Source organism: Dama dama, chromosome 25, assembly GCF_033118175.1.
Source record: "Dama dama isolate Ldn47 chromosome 25, ASM3311817v1, whole genome shotgun sequence".
Lineage (NCBI taxonomy): Eukaryota > Metazoa > Chordata > Mammalia > Artiodactyla > Cervidae > Dama > Dama dama.
This window is the reverse complement of record NC_083705.1, coordinates 13,300,830-13,319,855: the sequence shown is the minus strand read 5'-3', so window position 1 is coordinate 13,319,855 and position 19,026 is coordinate 13,300,830. Positions and strand designations below refer to the sequence as shown.

At 42.4% G+C, this 19,026-nt stretch overlaps 1 protein-coding gene across 2 annotated transcripts in view; it reads right to left on the bottom strand.

Annotated features, from left to right (window-relative positions):
- CREBRF (CREB3 regulatory factor) overlaps window positions 1–15,135 on the bottom strand; it is a 59,821-nt gene extending 44,686 nt beyond the window's left edge. The window contains exon 1 of one of the 2 annotated variants that reach the window (XM_061129491.1): window positions 15,016–15,135. The gene's annotated coding sequence lies outside the window, so the exon portion shown is untranslated. Of the gene's footprint in view, window positions 1–13,466; window positions 14,104–15,015 lie in introns of those variants that run through there. The other variant, XM_061129490.1, reaches the window with a different exon arrangement.
- Window positions 15,136–19,026: the final 3,891 nt, after the last annotated feature.

Below are 19,026 nucleotides of genomic sequence, written 5' to 3'. Positions count from 1 at the left end.
TGGAGAAGACTCTTGAGAGTCTCTTGGACTGCAAGGAGATCCAATCAGTTAATCCTAAAAGAAATGAGTCCTGAAAATTCATTGGAAGGACTGATGCTGAAGCTGAAGCTCCCAATATTTTGGCCACCTGGTACAAAGAACTGACTCATTGGAAAAGACTCTGATGCTGGGAAAGATTGAAGGCAGGAGGAGAAGGGGATGACAGAGGATGAGATGGTTGGATGACATCACCGACTCAATGGACATGAGTTTGAGCAAGCTCTGGGAGTTGGTGATGGACAGGGAAGTCTGGCATGCTGCAGTCCATGGGGTCGCAAAGAGTCTGACACGACTGGGCAACTGAGCTGACTTCTCTAAAGCAATGAGATGGGCCAAATGATTTATTTATAAGCAGCAACAGTACCTCTTGAAGACACTCACAGCTTCAATCACTTTCATAGCCCTCCCCACCAGATCCTACCCTAAGTTTTTCTGGTTCTCCGCATATACGTTGAGGCTTACTATGCACATTAGGCAAAGTAAAAGGTCAAGCAGGACGATAGGAAAGGTCAAAGGACTTCGTGTAAAGATTCATCCTCCAGACTGCTCACACCAAACCGTAAGAGCTGACACTCACACATATCCAAGAGCTCCTCAATTGTGCCCCTTCCGAATCTGAGGGCTCCAGCTAATTCCTAAGAGCTCGTATATTTTTAAAAAGTTGGCATCAAGAAAAATATTGTTTAGTCACTAAGTCACATCAGGCTCTTTGCAACTCCATGGACAGTAGCCCACTAGGCTCCTCTGTCCACAGAATTTCCCAGGCAAGAATAATGGAGAGGGTTGCCATCTCCTTCTTCAGGCAAGAGAAATAAAAATTGCTTTCTAAATGAAAATACCTATGAATAGGCTGATACTATATATGATGGTTAGGGTCCCTAGAGGGCCCCTTCTATATGGCACCATCTCAGGCCATGGCTTTTTTTTATTATCTTGAAGAAACTAGTTGCTCACAATGGTAAGCAGCATGTCTGAATCATCAGAGTAGATGTTAAAAAATTTTGACACACCCTTCCAGGATGGTTAACAGCCAAATAATGGAAAATAACAAGTGTTGGTGAGGATATGGAAAAATCAGAAATGTTGTGCACTGCTGATGGGAATGTAAAACAGTACAGCTGAGAAACAGTTTAGTAATTCCTCAAAAAGTTAAACACAGAATTACTATCTGATCTGGCAATTCCACATCTGAATACATACCCAAAGAAATTGAAAGCAAGAACTCAAACAGATACATGTAAACCCATATAGTCACAGCAGCACTGTTCACAAGAGCCAAAAGGAAGAAAAACCCCAGTGGTCATTAACAGATAAAAAGATGAATGAAATGTGGTATGTGCACACACTGGAACATTAGTCAGTCATAAAAGGAATGCAATTCTGATACATGCTACAACATGGATGAACTTTGCAAACAGTATGCTAAGTGAACTAAATCAGACACACAAGACAAATATTATACAATTCCACTCATATGAAGTACCAGAACAGGCAAATTCATGGAGACAGAAAGGAGACAGGTTACCAGAGGCTGGGAGAGTTATTATTTACTAGGTAAAGAATTTTTGTTTGGGGTGATGAAAATATTCTAGATATTTCAGAACAGTGGTGATGGTTACACAAAATTGTCAATGCACTTAATGCCACTGAATTATACACAATATGGTTTAAATGGTAAAATTAATGTATTTTACCACAAGGCAAAATTTTATGATTATTATTATTCTGACTTGCCACACACAGCTTACTTGATCTTTGTTCCCTGACCAGGGATTGAACCTGTGCTTCCTGCAGTGGAAACAGAGTCCTAAGGACTGGACTGCCAGGGAATTCCCCACTGGGAAAATTTTTTAAACGTTTGTGGTAAGAAAGGCCATCGCATTTATACTGTTATATATTTTATATATCATGGTTTATTTTGATGGTTCCTAAATGCTGCTAGTTTATGTTCATCATTTCTTTCATGTGGCAGAGTTCTTGGGTTCTCTCTTTGTAGGTGGTAACCAACCTGACCCCTAATTTAAATAAACCATTTCCCCTGCGATTTAATCCTTAAGATTAAAGAAAGGGAAGGGGGAGAGGGAGGAAGGAAAGACCGCCACACATTCCATCCAAACTGCTATACTTCAAATGCCCCACTCAACAATTCTTTTCCTTTTGAAAACTACTTAGTAAGAGTTGAGCAAAACAGACCTGCAGAGGCTTACTAAATCAAGCTGCTTTACCAGTCACCAAACCATTGAGGACGCAGAGGCTGACTATGCAGGGATTCATTATAGAAAATGTGGGGGCTGTGTTCTCCCTTCATCACGTCATGTGAATCCTGTGAACCAGTCACTCCTTTCTACCTGTCAAGAGCAGCTCTCTAGAGTCCAACATTTGGGAAACAAGCAAGTAAATTTCAAACTAGATGGTTATCCTAAATAGATGTTAATCCAGTCGGGATGTGAGCCTCCTGTCCTAACACCTTGTGAACTCCTCATCCCTGGGTCAGCCCAATAGTCTCCTTTTATCCTCACACTCAGAATTCTAAAAATAAGGAGGTAAATCGGGTTGGTCACAACACTTTAATTAAGTAAAACAGTTAAAACCATGTTTTCCTGAGAATCCTGAGGAGCTAAGAAAATATACTAAATCTCAAAAGTGATCTCTCCTTGGAATTCTGTCTTAGAGAAAGACACAAGCCCTCTCAGAGAATTCTATTCCTTTCCAAAACCTTTTTTGTTGTTCAGTTGCTAAGTCATGTCTGACTCTTTGCAATCCCATGAACTGCAGCACACCAGGCTTCCCTGTCCTTCCTTATCTCCCAGAGTTTGCTCAGACTCATGGCCATTGAGTCAGCGATGCCATCCAACCATCTCATCCTGTCACTCCCCAAATTCTGGTTCAACGTTAACCAGAGACATCACACAAGAGCTTATTTAAACCACTTTTACAACCAATAAGACTATTAAGGCAGGTTTCTTTCAGTGTGAGTCAAATGGGAAGAGTTTTTATTTCTGAAAACCATCAACTATGAAATACTAGGGTCTTTCTGCAGTCTTAACACCTGCCAATTAAGTCGTTTGGACCACAAGAATAAAAGGTGAGATGGTTTTAGACAGAACCAAAGAATGCATTTCTAACCACAGCCACCCTTGACAACTCGTGACAAATACTCAGTTTCTATTTGGTGTTACTGTTCACAGATTACAAAGCACACTACTATGCCTGTCACGTAATACAACTTGGTGCAGTAATTAGGGTCAGTATTAGCATTACTAGCACCCTCACCCTCTGTCCAACCACTGGACTTTAATTTGAAAAATTCACCAAGGATGAGAGTTGTCCAAGGTCATTCAGTAAATGGATGCCTCTGTGCAAATCTATCAGACTGTCTCTACTGTCAATGTCTCAAAGGTCATCTCCAAAGGACTCCCAAAATCTATGTCTTCATCCTAAACACACCAGTGAACCATCCCTACTATACCATCCCAGGTATTTTCCTGGATCACTTACAGCCCATGACCTCAGACACAACATGCCACCTCCCCACTCAAACGTTTATTCTGTCAATAGTACCACCATTATCAGACATTCAGGCATGTAACACTGATCTCAGCCTTGACTCTCTTCTTCCTCCTCCCCACTTGCTGTGTTTTAAATGACGTCAGGCTCTTATTATTAAAAATACACTGACAATTTAACCTTATACAGAGGATGCATGTACCTGTCTGACTCTGCCTTTCCCACTTTCTCAACCCCTGCTTGGAACCTTATCATTTTCTATTTATTGTGCCAATAACTGCCGTACAGATCTCTTTGCTTCCCACCTTTCCCTCTCTCCACTTCTTATGCTCCATTATCAAATTATTCTCCCTAAACTACCACATCATATTAGCACTGTGCTCGTAAGTTTTCAGCAACTAACATTATCTCCTTGATAATGTTCAAAATACTCAGACACAAGGAAACTATATTTCAATACCCCAACTTCCACCCCTCTCTGATAAATATAACATTAGTATCAGGTTAATCTTACAATCTCCCCCAAGTCCTCACTTACAATCCCACTTCACTAAGGATCTCCAGCAGTGAAACTCTGGCTTTTCACACCTTTGCTTATAATGTTTTTCCTTTCTCCTCCCAAACGCTTGCCTTTTCTATCAGAGATCGTAAAATCTTTAAGAATGACTATTGTATCTCATGTCTATTACTGCAGCGTCAAGAGCAATGCTTTGCCCACAAGCATCCAGACAAGAGCTCCATGAATAGGAAATCTCCTAAGATGATAGGTCATTCTAGATAAGGAGTCAGAGGTGTGTCATTCTTCATACAGAAAGAGGACGTTACAAAGAAGTCATTCAATATGTCACGCAAGTGTATGCTCCTCGGTTCCTTGTCTCGTCACAACAAAAATTTGGAGTGATGGACATTAAAGCCCCCTGGCAGGTCACAGCTCTCGGAGGACAGACCGTGTTATAGCTCTCAGGTCTCGAACGGACTGTGTTATAGCTCTTAAATAAATCAGTGTTACAGCTCAGTGTTACAGCTCTATTTATTTAGATAATAGCAGGAAAATCCATCTTTGAGGTGTGAGGGCACGTTGATCCAAAGATGCAAAGAGAAGATCACCCCATCGCGCGGGAGAGAGAGGGAGCAAAAAGAGGGAAGAGGGCTTTGGCTCCTCTTTTTATTTGTTTCTCTGTCCCTGGGGCTGTCTTATGTAAATTGGGCAGGCCAGGAGTGTTGTTTGTTTTACCTGAGGTTCTCACTCAGGTCCTCGGACCTTCCTTTGTTCTATTTTCGCGGGCTTTCCCTTCCAGGTCTTTTAAGCCACCGCCATTTTGGACCCTTTTTCCCTATTCTAACTACCTAACAAATATATATTTATTAAGCATTTCATGCGCTCCAAAGTATCTTGTACAAGCTTCTACAAGCTTGTTAATTTGAGTCTTGAACCACTCCTGAATTTTTTTTTTTTTAATTTCCAGGAAGAGTACTGTTCAAATTTCAGTCAATTTAAAATATATTAAATAATTTTTGTCTAGGGAGGAGAGGATAGAGGAAAGAGTAGGATTAAAACTTATTTAAACCAACTGAATCCAGACACTAGACTAATACATGTTGCACTATTCTCTCTCCTTTGCTCTCTCTCTCTCTCTCACACACACATTTTTAACTAAGACAAAAATTTTATTCAGGTTCAACACTGGAGTTTTAAAGAACCATTTCACTTTCTGAGCTGTTTCTGCAAAAAATCTACAAAACATAAAAAGGAACAATACCATTACAGGTAGCAACACAAAACCAGCAGTGCCGGTGAGAGAATACCTGAGTCATCCGGCGGTGTTTCAGGGAGACCTCCACTCAGGATTACCCTGCCGCAGTGTCATCAGAGATCTGCACCCTTCCTCAAAATCTATTGTCTCCTCACTCCTTTCTCAGAGTATTCATGCTTTTCAAAATTAGCATGAATGTAAATATACTGGAGGCAATTTTTAAATTCTCTTCAAATTCCTTCCTAGTGTGAAATGGGCTATTATATGCCACTGGCTCAGGACTATAAAGGTACAGAGGTTATGGCCCAAGGGCTACAGAGGTTGTGAATACAGTTTTGCAGTCTTTCTCTCTACTTTGAGAAACAGTGGCTGCCTCTTTGGCTCCACTACTCCTAAAAGGGCTTCCCTGGTAGCTCAGCAGTGAAGAATCTACTTGCCAAGCAAGAGATGTGGGGTTCAATCCCTGGGAAGATTCCCTGGAGAAGGAAATGGGAACCCATTCCAGTATTCTTGCCTGGGAAATCCCTTGGACACAGGAGCCTGGCAGGCTACAGTTCATGGAGTTGCAAAAGAGTCCAACACAAGTGAGTGACTAAATAATCACAACAAAATGAGAAGCAAACTCTAGATTCAAGATACAAAATTCTGCTTTAAAACTGAGTATTTGGGATTTTGTTCCACATTCTCACCTGTCTTATCTGTAAATACAAGAACCCCCCAGGGATATTGTGATTCATGGTAATATGGAAAGAATCTAGCCCTGGCACAAAACAGACACTCAATAAATAGTGGCTGGTTTTTGTTTTCTGATTCCTTCCTTAGTATAAGATGTTCCTCGGATGTGGCTGCTACTGAATATACACACCTAAATTCAACATGGAATCCTAGACTGTCTGAATTCCAAACTTAATTATCACAAACCCAACTGCCTGAAACTAGGGTGAATAGAGGATATGCAGGCAACACAGGTCATTTAACACCCTCACTCCAGCTTTATGAGGGTGAAATGTTCATTATGCTGGTTTAATCAGCAAAACAATCTTTGGATTCACAAAGTAGTTCATAAAGTTGCAAAGCAGTCATCTCTGTACACAATAAAGAACTGGAGAAAAAATTACAAGGAAAAGGGCTTCTTCTGAGAGATTATTGCTCTTATTCTTCAAAAAATCACATACAATTTACCTCTTTTTATAGTCATTTATACTGGCTTCACCAAAAAGTCTGAGTAACTCAAGGAAATAGATTTATACAAAACTTATCTTTGTACTTAAAAGACCTTACACAGTTTCTGAAGAATACACACACATATACATGCAGTTTAATCTACACTATACTTGTCTCAACAAGACTCACAATAAATCAAAACAAAGGAGGTAGACTAACCCAACTGCTGAGAAAACATAGCTTTGAATAGAATCAGCAGCTAACAGAAGAGAAATACAAAGAGTAACCAGAACCTGGTCCCATTCTTCCATTAGACACTCATAATTCTTACATCCCTCCAAGGAAAGTATAGAATAAAATTCATTTACAGTAACTTAATAGTTTTCAACTTGGGAGTTTGGGAAACCAGCAAGTTATTGTGCTAAGGTATAAAACCAGGTAACAAGAGCCTAGTAAGTTCACTCTACTAAGAATATGTACAATTTAAAACAAGAGACAAAAACTGAAGCTGTTTCTTTCTTTGTTCATTTTTGTTTGGCTGTGTGGCTCTTAGGTTCTTAGTTCCCCAACCAGGGACTGAACCTGGATGTTGACAGTGAAAGTACCGAGACCTAACCATTGGACTACTGAGGAATTCCCAAAAAACTGAAAATTTAAAGCAAAGTTCTCAAACTGCATTGCAGCCATAAATCAGTGCCTACCTATGGATTTTGTTCAGCCAACACAGTAGTGTTTAAAAAACTTAAATTTTAACTGTCAGAACTTATATTGGAAATTTCATATAAAATTTCTGTATCCTGTTATCAAATCTCACTCTCTTGAGGGGGAGAAAACAGACCTGACAACACTGGGTAGATACTCCCAGCAAGATCACCGGAACTGGTGTTGAGAGCCATCACTTGACAATGGCCTGTGCTTCCTAGCTTGTTCCAGTCACCATCCAGTCCTATTTTACAGGTGGAAAATCTTCAAGATTCTCAAAACAACATGCATGCATGCTAAGCTGCTTCAGTCATGTCCAACTATAAGGGACCCCATGGACTGTAGCCTGCCAGACTCTGCTGTCCATGGGGATACTCCAGCCAAGAATGCTAGAGTGGGATGCCATGTCCTCCTCCAGGGGATCTTTCTGGTCCATGGATCGAACCCACATCTCTAATGTCTCCTGCACTGACAGGCAGGTTCCTTACCACTAGGTGCCACCTGGGAAACCCCTGAAAACCACAGCTGGCAAAAAGCCTGTTTGCTGAGTATAGCTAACTCCAGGACTTTCATTCTTAATCATTTCACAACTCTACGTCCAGGTGAAAGGTAATGTGAAAACAGGTATTTAAAAGAACTATACAGGAATGTCTATAGCATCTTTATTCACAATAACCTAAAATCTGAAAGCAGCCAAAATATCCATCAACTGGTAAATGGATAGACTGTGGTATATCCATATGATAACAAGTACTCAGCTGATACTTGAAACAACATGAATAAATCTCAAAAGTATTAAGTAAAAGCAGTCAGACTCATAAGACAACAGACTCTATGACTGTACTAATATGAAATTACAAAAAAGAAAAAACTGTAGTGACAGCAAGTAAATAGTAATTGCGGCCGGACTGAAGAGGAGCATGAGGGAACTTTCTGTGGTGATGGGAATATTCCACATCATGACTGTAGAGGAGGATAAATAACTACACACATCTGTCAAAACCAAAAACAGTGAATTTATAAAACCTGTACCTCAATAAAGCTAGTTCTAAAGCCAGGCATTCAAAAAATACTATAAAACTAGAGAGAAGAGTACTACTATCTCTACCTGGGAAAGTTTGGGAAAATTTCAGGAAAGGTGAAATTTAAATTAGATCTCGTCACAGAACAAGTTTAAGGCACATAAGAAGTAAAAAACACAAAATATAAGTAGTAATATTCTGCACTGTAGCCTATGAGAAGAGGCATCTCTGAATACAAAGGAAAAAATGCTTCAAAAAAGGAAATTCACAGAAATGAGTAATTAGTACCTAGGTAAGTATCAAAGGCAAGTTGATCACACAAGATTTCCCAAGAGGGAATCAACTCAGACATTTATTGCTGTTCATATGCAAAATTAACAGTACTGTGAAAGAACTTTTGTTTTCTTTTCAAACAAAGCAAAAAGAAAAGGAAGACGCTAACAAAGGAAAAGAAACCTAAAGAGAGTAAAGGAAGGGAGGGAGGCAAGGAGATGAAGTGAAGGGACAGGACACCGCGTCAGAATCAAAGGTGCCTGAGGCCCACAGGTGAGAAAACAGAAAAAGGCAGGCACGTCAGACCTTGATGAGGGGCTAAAAGGAAAACTAAAAACTAGGGGAAAGAGACCAACCAACGTCAGAGCGAAAGAGAAAAGAGAACACAGGACTGACAGTGCAAAGCAGACCCAGAAGAACTAGAGGACAAGGGAAAGCAGAAAAGTTCTCTCTCCCTGAATCTCACCAAGTAGCCCCTTCCTCCTCGATCTCTGCCTCTGCCTCTGCCTCAGCTGAAGTCTTCTCACACCCAACCCCACTCCATACATCTTGTACACCCTTCAGACGTCACTGATTTCTTTCACTAGTCTTCAAATCCCAGTTTAAATGCCATCTTGTCTGGGAAGCTTTTCCAACTTTTCCAGGCAGAATCCACATTGTTCTAAATACCATAATGTTGAGCTGTAGTATCTGTCTCCTCTACTACTCTTTGGGCAACTCCAGCAGAGGATTCAGTAGTGAGGATGAAAACCTTTACTAAAGAGCAGTCTGAAAAACTATAAAGTCCATCTAGTCTTCTACGATTCCCAGGTGGCTCAGGGGCAAAGAATCTGCCTGCCAAGCAGGAGATGCAGGTATGATCCCTGGATCGGGACGATCCCCTGGAGAAGAAAATGGCAACCCACTCCAGTAGTCTTGCCTGGAGAATTCCATGGACAGAGGAGCCTGGCAGGCTACAGTTCACGAGGTCATAAAGAGTAGAACACGACTTTGTGGTTAAACTAGTAAGTCTTCCACAACAAGTCTTAAAGCAGGATGCTTGAAGCTTTTCTGTTTAAAGGGTACAGTGAGGGAATCCCCTGGTGTTCCAGGAGTTAGGACTTGGTGCTTTCACTGCCAATGGCCCCGGTACAATCTGTGGTCAGGGAACTAAGATCCTACAAGCCACACAATACAGCCAAAAAAAAAAGGAATACAGTGTATCTTTCAAACAAGAGTGTATCTACCTTATCGCCAGTGTCTTCCTATATGGTAAAAGCGCATTTTTAAGTTTTGTTTTCATTTCTCAGTGAATGGCACATATAAATAGAAAGAAAATTGTACCAGGAATGGCGTATAGCAGTCAAAGTAGAAAATTTATCTACAAAATAAACAGGGGAGCTTCAATTTGCCAAAATAAAACATTACTTGGAAGAAAGCGGTAAGTGTGTCCACAAGGAATGTGAAGGAAACTGGAGGAGGACAAAAAATCAGCAAGCTCATGATGCTCTCACAAGAAACTTGTCAACATCAACAATACCTAAAGATAAGTAAGTGAAAACATGACTTTGTAACAAAACATGTAAATATGTCAAAAGGACAGAATGACAGGATGATCAGAGTTGCTGGAAATTAGTGAGGAGATGAGTAGTTCAGAAGGCTGCTGGGGGTGAAGACTTTCAACACGGATTTTGGAAGAAATGTCATGAACTGCTGAAAAGGCTTACAAGGCTTAGCTAGCAATGGAATGAGTTGGTATTGCATTCACAAAGTACCAGTTCGTGTGTGCTAAGTCACTTCAGTTCTCTCTGACTCTTTGTTACCCTATGAACTATAGTCCACCAGGCTCCTTTGTCTATGGGATTCTCTAGGCAAGACTACTGGAGTGAACTTCCATGCCCTCCTCCAAGGGATCTTCCCAACTAGGGATCAAACCCTTGTCTCTTGTGTCTCCTGCATTGGCAAGCAGGTTCCTTACCACTGTGCCATCTGGGAAACCCACTGCAGTCACCTGCATCAAACTCTCTCCACATCTAACCCAACTCATTGGGATAAAACAGACTTATTAGCAAGAATGATTTTACATACTTCTCCCTAAAGGGACCCTTGCTATATAGATGGATAATTATCCCAAACATCTAAGAAGAAATTTTGCTCACATTTGCCAAACATCCAGAGACCAAGTATGCCAAGAGCTAATGACAAATTCACTCACAAGACAAAGAACAAGGGTTTTGGTTGCTGCTTTTCTGGAAGGAATATTTGAGTCTAACTAATGGAATGTACCTAACAACAACAACAACAAAAAACCAGGGATTTTTAAGAAATCGTTGAAATAGCTTTTCTTACAAAAAGGGTCAATTTTAACATGTAGACTTTTTGTTTGATAAGCAGATAGGGACTAATTACTCCCTTCTAAGAAAAACCCAAGGTCTCTACTAATAGTAAACTGACTTCACTGCCTTCTAGATAAGCAGTTTTTAGCAATCTACTCATTTATTTAAGCAATTCAAAAACACTAAAAGGTGTTAGGCACTGGGGATACAGAAGAGGAAGATTCTGACCTCAAACTGCTCGGTGTTAAGTAGGTAGAGAAATACTGTACAGAAAGTCCTAATAAAAGAGAAACTCAGAGGCAATCACTAAGAGAAAGAAAATTGAATACAGATTTGCTAGGCAGTTTCAAGCAAGCCCAAAGTATTGGCATATTCAAAGTACAAGAGTTTGAGAATAATTCACAATTTCCCAATAACCCTCTGTGAAACAGAAAAAAAAATCACTAATCCTTACCATTAAACAAATAAACTGAATCACTCATAGTCACCCCGGCAAACATAGGTTAACCAGAACTAGAAACAAGATCAAAGGTCACAGGATGCTTTTTGGTTTTAAGGGGTCAATATATTATCTTTCCTAAATTTTCATGCTCGCTCTGAAATCCAGTTTGAATCAACAAGACTGGTGAAATACTACATAAAAACAAAACAGAAATCTACACATGAAAAAAGTACTTGCCTGTGTAACATTTTTAGTTATGGCATCTCCACTTCAGTGGGCGCTTAACACTACCTGATATTTTCCAAGGAAGGAGAGGGGCAGCAACCGACATTTTGGGAATTGGTTTGAAAAAGCACCCTATCCTATTTAGGTAATTCTACAAAGAGCTGAGGCAAAAACATAAACAATGTGGCTCCCAAATTACATGTATGATATATATAAGATCTATGTGTGTTATCTATTCACCCGACCAACTTCTCTCCAAACAGTTAACACACTAAGGTTCTTAGATACATTTTAAAGTCAAATTTTTTTCAATCAGAATGCATCTCTGAAATAAATAAGACTTGATGTTCCAACATTTGCTTTAAACAGTTTTTCAGGAAGACATCTATTCGAAATAAAAATGCAGAATAAAACGCAGACATGTGGTCTTACTCTAAAAATTCAAGGCATGAGATACATACATTCTGCAAGTGCTCAAAATTACCCAAAGTTCGTGTTTATATATGTTGCAATAACTTAACACCCAAGTATTTAAAACCCAGAGACTGATGTCTTGGAACATGGGTTGACAAACAAACCACAGCCTTCAAATACAGCCTGTTCTTATAAATAAAGTTTTATTGGATTATAGCCCCAAACATACTGTCTATTGCTGTTTTCATACTACGATCTGCAGACCTGAGTAGGTGTGACAGACACTACATGTCCCACAAAGCATAAATATTTACTACTCCATCCTATACAGAAAATGTGCACAAGTTACCCTATCTTAGAATCATTAGAATCAATGATCTGACAAATTTATGTCCAGTCTAAGAGTTCATCTACCCTGAAAGTTGAACTACTGAATACGGTAAAAGGATTTGTCCCCAAAACATCCAAGTACAAACCCACACAGAAAAAAACCTCTGCTGAATCACTGAAAGTCATGTAGTTGTCAATCTACACTAAAAATTAAACTTTAAAAGCAAACGGTGAAAAAAAAAGTCAAACGGTGAAAAAAATAAATAAAAGCAAACAGTGAATTTAGTTCACAATCTTGTAAAACTTTGCTACAATAATAGAATCAACATGAAAACTCACTGTACTTTCACTGTCACTTGTATTTAGCTCACCACCACCAGGAGACATACTAATTATTCCTTTATTACTTATACTTGCATCCAAGAACCTACACACATTAAACTAGTAAACCAAGACATAGTTTTTGTAAAAGTCTGTTTCCCCCTGTCAGGACAGAGAATGGGATGGTAAGTGGAAGTAGTCTCTTCTTCTAGATATATTTAGCCTCTTCTATGCTTATTAGTCTAAAAATTCCAAAGATGCTTTATTAATCACATAAAAGAGTTACATCCAAATAAGTCTTGTTGAATCTATTGCCATTCTTAGAATAAGACAAAAAAGGGGCGCAAATACTTTCATTTGCCATAAAAATTATATTTAAGAACTCAAAGTCTATCAAATAATCAGGATTTATATTTTTATATATCATCCTTAACAGAACTGTGAGTCAATCATATCAAATACAGAAATCGATAAATCATTTATTTACCAATTATTTTTCTCCAGTTAACAAAACAGGAGATAACTGCAAATTCCTAAATACATACAGTCAACTCTTGAATAGCCCCTCACGATATACCTAAGGCATGTTCCTGACTGTTTAAGTGCTTAACCAAAGATGCATCAACAGCCTGGTACCCTTGAGAATACCAAAAGAGTCACAGGTTGTAAGGTGATGTTAACATAGAACTAAATTAAGCATCTAATACGGCCGACGTGATGCCAAATTAACTATACAACAAATAAAGTAAAATAAGTGATTTTCTAATTACTCATACCATTTCCTCTTTCATCTTTGGTGCTTCTCCTAGCTATTTTGGATCACAAGAAAATGGGAAAAAAAATATTTAAAAGTACAACCAAGTGACAATCAGTTTACCATAAACCACAAGATTTACACATAAGTCTCATTTTTTGCTTTTTTAAAAGAAGTCAGTCAGATCTTGATCCTATTTCTCACCTGCAGGGTATTCGCAAGACAAGAGTCCTAAAGAACCTTCAAACCTAAATAATTCTCTCAAGACTCAGTTTTTTCATGAAAGTATATTTAAGGTCTATCAATTTATGTAAGCAGAAGGGGCAAATTACTACCAGGACCAGGGCAAGCACGAAGGGCCTGATCTTTAGAAGGTATCCTAATGAAAAAAATGGAGACCCCGCCCAGCCCTTAACTTTCTCGGCTTTTCTAGTCCTGGTATCCTCCGGGCAAAATCCAAACAAACAGAACTTCCTCCTCACTGCCTCCTTCTATCCCCGGCCTGGTGCACAAATTCAGACCGCTAGTTATTCAAGTACCTTCTTAAGGCAGTCTTAAGGCTCAAGCTCGCTCAGAAACAGCAAAAAGGTTTGCCATCTTGGGTTAACGGAGGGCAATTACAGGGTTTGGCGGCCGGGTTTGTCAGGAAGCTTAAAGCCGAGAAAAAGGGAGAACCCAGAAACTGAGTTCCATCTACTCCCAGGAACCATCCCCAAGGGGCGGCTAGACTGCCCTCGGTACTTCCCTGCCTCCTCTGCTCGGGTGGGGAGAGCGGTGGGTCGGGGTCAGGCTCCCCTGAGCTACTTCATCGTCCCATCGGACTCGCCTTCGGACACCCGAAACGCCCCCGGCCCGGCTCCCTTGCCCTTTGCCCTGTCTCCTCCCCTCTCAGTGACCCACCGCCACCGGTCCCCTCCCATCTAACATGGCCGCCCCACCTGGCCCACCCCCGACACAGCCTAACCAATTGGGGGGGGAGGGTTCCCATCACACCGCCTCCCCCAAGCCCATTGGCGCGTCAGCCTCCGTCTGCCCGCTCCATTGGATGGCAGCGTCTGCCACTCTGCGCCGAAAGCTCCGCCTCCAAGCCGCTTCAAGCTGCTTTGAGAAGACATATAAACAAATCCCGGGAGGGAGGCCCCTCTCAGCAGTCACTGGGGCGGGGACGGGAAGGGGGAGCGGCTACCCCCGAGGCACCCCTGCCTGGACCCCCCCAACCGCAGCCCGCGCCTCCTCGTCTCCTGCCAGCCCGGTTCCAACCTTCGTGGCCCCGGCCCTTCCTCACACGCCCCTCTCTCTCCTCCTCCCCCGCCAGCCTCGCCTCCCCTCCCTTCCCCGGCCCCTCCCACCCGCTCGCTTCTCTGACAGGCCGGTTGCCGGCAGCCACGGCCCCGGGCTCCGAGGCAGCGGTAAAGGGCCAGGCGGCCTGGCAGGGTGGACGCTCGGCATTGCCCACCCCTGGCCTAGCCTGCCGCCCGCCCGCAGGTCCCTCTCCCGCTGCCCCGCGCTTTTATATAACCGTCCCGGGCCGGGGGTGGGGGAGGGGAGCCGGAGTCCCCGTGACCGGCAGGCGGCAGCCCGCAACCCGCGCGCCCCCAGACTCGGTCCTGGTCCCGGCCCCCGCCCCGTGCCGACCCGGCCCGGAGCCTCGGCGCCGCCGCCTCCTAGGCCAGCGGCCCTTCTCCGCCCCCCGCCCGGCTCACCCCCCAGCCCAGGCGCCTGCGGGCCCCGGGCGGAGGGCAGCGGGCCTCACCTGCGGGTGTGGGGGCGGCTCAGGCGCTGGGTCTGGTTCCACTGCAGGGGCCGCGGCCCCTCTCCATGCTGCCTCGGGTTTGTTTTGTTTATGTCCTTCCTGACGGGTTCCCGGAAATCGCGTGACTCGCCCCCCTCACGTGGGCCGCGGCGAGGAGGAGGAGAGAGGCGGGGGCCCGCCGGCCTCGGGCCAATCGCGAAGCGCCCTGCAGCTCGGCCAATCAGGAGCTCGGGCCGGCAGAGTACCCCTATCACATGACGCGGGAGGGGCGGGTTGCCGGGAAAAACCAGGAAGAGGGGGCGGAGCGGGGGCTAAGCCTGTCGCTGCAGCGTGGGCGTGGGCCGTCTCTAATAGCTAGGTGCATTCGCGTTTGTCAGGGATGTTCGTTTTCAAATACTTTCACGTCCGGCATTATATCTAATATTACAACTACGCGGCAAGGCCTGAAGTGCCCGTATGCCCATTTTACAGTTTAAGTTCACTGAAACTTGAGGGAAGCTGCGAAAACGGCATTAATTTAGGAGGGGGATTGATTGCATCCACTGTTTTATGAATGCCCACAACAACCCCATCTGAACCACTTAATTCAGTGAGAAACTGACGTTGCCTGCAGCTTGTTCGTTCATTCTTTCAACTTATTGCGCACGTTTGCTCCAGACAATGGATTCCGTGCATCTTTAAAAACGGCGTTACATACACGACCGTACATACAGAATGCTACTAGAAGCGCTTAGACAAACAAGCCTATATAACACTTTGACCTGAATGTTTATGTATGTGTGTGTATGTTCCCTAAATCTGTTCATAATAACACTCGTGGTAATATACCAATTTTTAGACGGGGAAATTAAGGTTCAGAAAAGTTACTTACACAAGGTCAGACAGCTTGTAAATAACCCAGCTGAGACTAGAACCCACTCCTGTCATCACAGCCTGTGTTTCCAGGCTGCTCTTTATGTTTCTTAAGAACCCAGAATTCGTCTTCTAAGCACAGTACAGAAATCTGATTTTAGTAAGCAAAAGGAAAGGAGGGTGTGGGAACAGAAATCCTTGGCCAGATTCCTTTAGGATGCCAGTTTTCTCTTAGGAGTAATTGTCTTTGAAAAAAAAGGTGGCTTCTCTTTGCACACATATAGGGAAGTAATAACGTCAGTGTCAAAACCACACTTTTGAATCAGACTTTCATAGACCATAAGCTTCAAGAGGACAAGGGCCAGCCTACATTGTTCATCTTCTACCTCTCATGCCTGGCACATGGTCATTAAGTACTGGCTGAATAGCAACCTGGGTTTGAAACCTTGTTCTACTGTGTGAGCCAGGACAAATTATTTAACTTCTGTGTGGCTCCTCTGTAAGTACCTCACGGGGTTGATATAAGAACTGAGTGAAAAAATTCATATAAAGCACTTATCATAGTGTTTCACATAAAGTGAGCACTTAATGAATGACAGTATGATTAGATTGTTTCAAGTACATCATTTAGAAGATCCATAGCAGACTAAATAGCAAGTAAAGATAGCTCTAGGCTTACTTTTAGTAGTTTAGCAGTACTAAAATACTTTTGTACACAATATTAATAGGTAAGGATATGTAGGTACCAAAGAGGAAAGTGAAAGTCAATCTTCCCTCTGTATCCTTCAAAATGAATTGAGGGAATGAATACTTTCCCTACTGCACAGGAAATGTGTTCATGCATGCTAAGTCGCTTCAGTTGTGTCTGACTCTGCAACCCTATGGGCTGTAGCCCACCAGGCTCCTCTGTCCATGGGGATTCTCCAGGCAAGAATACTGGAGTGGGTTGCCATGCCCTTCTCCAGGGTATCTTCCCCACCCAGGGATTGAACTGGTGTCTCCTGTCTCCTGCATTGGCAGGCAGATTCTTTACCACTAGCACCACTGGTAGCAGGATTATAATTATTTTCTTGAGGCCAACACTTTGTTCTTATTTAGTCACTGAATCGTGTCCAACTCTCTGCAACCCCATGGATTGTACCCACCAGGCTCCTCTGTTTATGGGATTTCCCAGGCGAGAATAGTGGAGTGGGTTGCCATCTCCTTCTCTAGGAGATCTTCCCGATCCAGGGATCAAACCCAAGTCTCTTGCACTGGCAGATGGATTCTTTACCAAGTCCCTGGGGAAGCCCCAAGGCTAAGATACCACCTTCTAATTTTCCGTATTAACTGGAGTTTAAAAACGAAACCCCAATAGAAAAACTAGCTTGCGAAGTATGAGCCAGGTTCCTCTCACTCATTCATGAGATTCATGCATTAAATCTCCATGGAATACATTACAGATGATCCTCACTCGTAATACCATGTTTGGAAAAACTGCAGCAGATGGTTAGCTCTTCCTCTGTTACTGCCCTTTGAATATAGGTATTTTCACCTCCTCTCCTGGGCAGCAGTTTCTTGGGCTCAAGAAGCACCCAGAGTCTTTTCACAGCAGGAGGCTCTGCCCTTTGAAAGCTCTTACTAGTGAATTATGTTGTATTCCCGCCTTTGCATCTTCTGTTGTCTTGGAAAGGACAGACTTTTGGCTAACAGAGACCTTTCCATCAAGGTTTATTAATGACTGTATCCTGCTCTGAAGTGAATGAAGTCACTGACTCCTAATTGATTTGTTTCTCTGAGTTTTACCCTGCCAGATTGTGCCACAGTCAAAGCTGGCAGGGAGGCAGGACTCCGGAATGGCATCGGCCTGAGTTTCAGAAGGCTCCTCTCGTTCTAGTCACAAAGTGGCAGCCAGAGGCCACCTCCTCCAACATGCTTGACCTTGACACTGGCAGAAGCATTTCATGCTGGGGTAGCCTGAATCAGAAAACTATGTTTTACCCAAATATGAGACAATGAGGTAAAAAAAGGAATACTTAAGACTCCACTGAATTCTTTAATTTTTATTTTGTGATTAGGTAACATATATACATCATACTAAATTCAAAAGGTACAAAAAGTATTTAGTGAATGTTAAATCTCTCTCCCACCCCTGTTCCCTGGCCCCTCATGTCTCCTTCTCAGAACCAACCACAGTTACCCACACTCTCCATATCCTTCCAGAGACATTGTGAATGCAGATGTTTCACCCACTTTACACCTTGAGGTATTTGAACCACTATTCTTGGTGCCAAGACCCCAGTTGGAGCTCTACCACCAACTATAAGACCCAGAGTGAGGGGCTCGATCTCTCTGGGTTCTAATTTCTTCACCAGGAGGAACTGGATTAGAACCAGATGTTCTTTATGGTCCTTCTCTCAGTCCTCCTAAAGAGTTAAAATAACTGCTATATGTCCTAACTCTCCTTTTGATCTGAAGTTTGCACTCTAATTTTTCATTAGAGCACAGACTGAGCCCGGCCTGCAGATCATGCACACATCTTCTAAATGAGTGTTATCCTTTTGAATCTGTGTTTTCTTTCCAGACCCCTCCAGACCTGTGTGATATGTTAAGATTTCACAGCTTCGGAAGTGAGATTAATTAACTCAACACTGGAAGATCTCCAGGAAAAGCTGAGTCCTTCGGACACTTTTGAAAACTGATTTTCTTCCTGAGAAAGTGGAGTGTTGCTGAGGGAGAATCTAAAAGAGATATAAATTGATGCTTGGGAATTGACACCCATTCCTCTTTCATCCCTCCTAAAAATATTCTTTGGGGAAAGAGGAAAGATCAGTTCTTCCCATTGCCTCAGCCTCTTAATAGAATGCAGTGTTCTTTACAGTTCCGAGCTTCGGTTTCTTACTTCTCTCAGAAAGCACAAAAGTTCAGCCCCAAATGCACTTCCGTAAGTCGACCATTTACTTGTTTCCCCTGATTCCTCGTTCTCCAAATCCCAGAACACATCTGCCAAAGGATAGGAGCTTGTAGTCAGAAGGCACAAATTAATGTCCAAATTCTATTCAACCTCCATGCCTTAAGATCCCACATCTTTTATGAAGTCTGTTTCTATCACATCTCCCTTTTCAAAAAAAATGAGGGTTTTTTTTTTTTTTTTTTTAACGTGAACCATTTTAAAAGTCT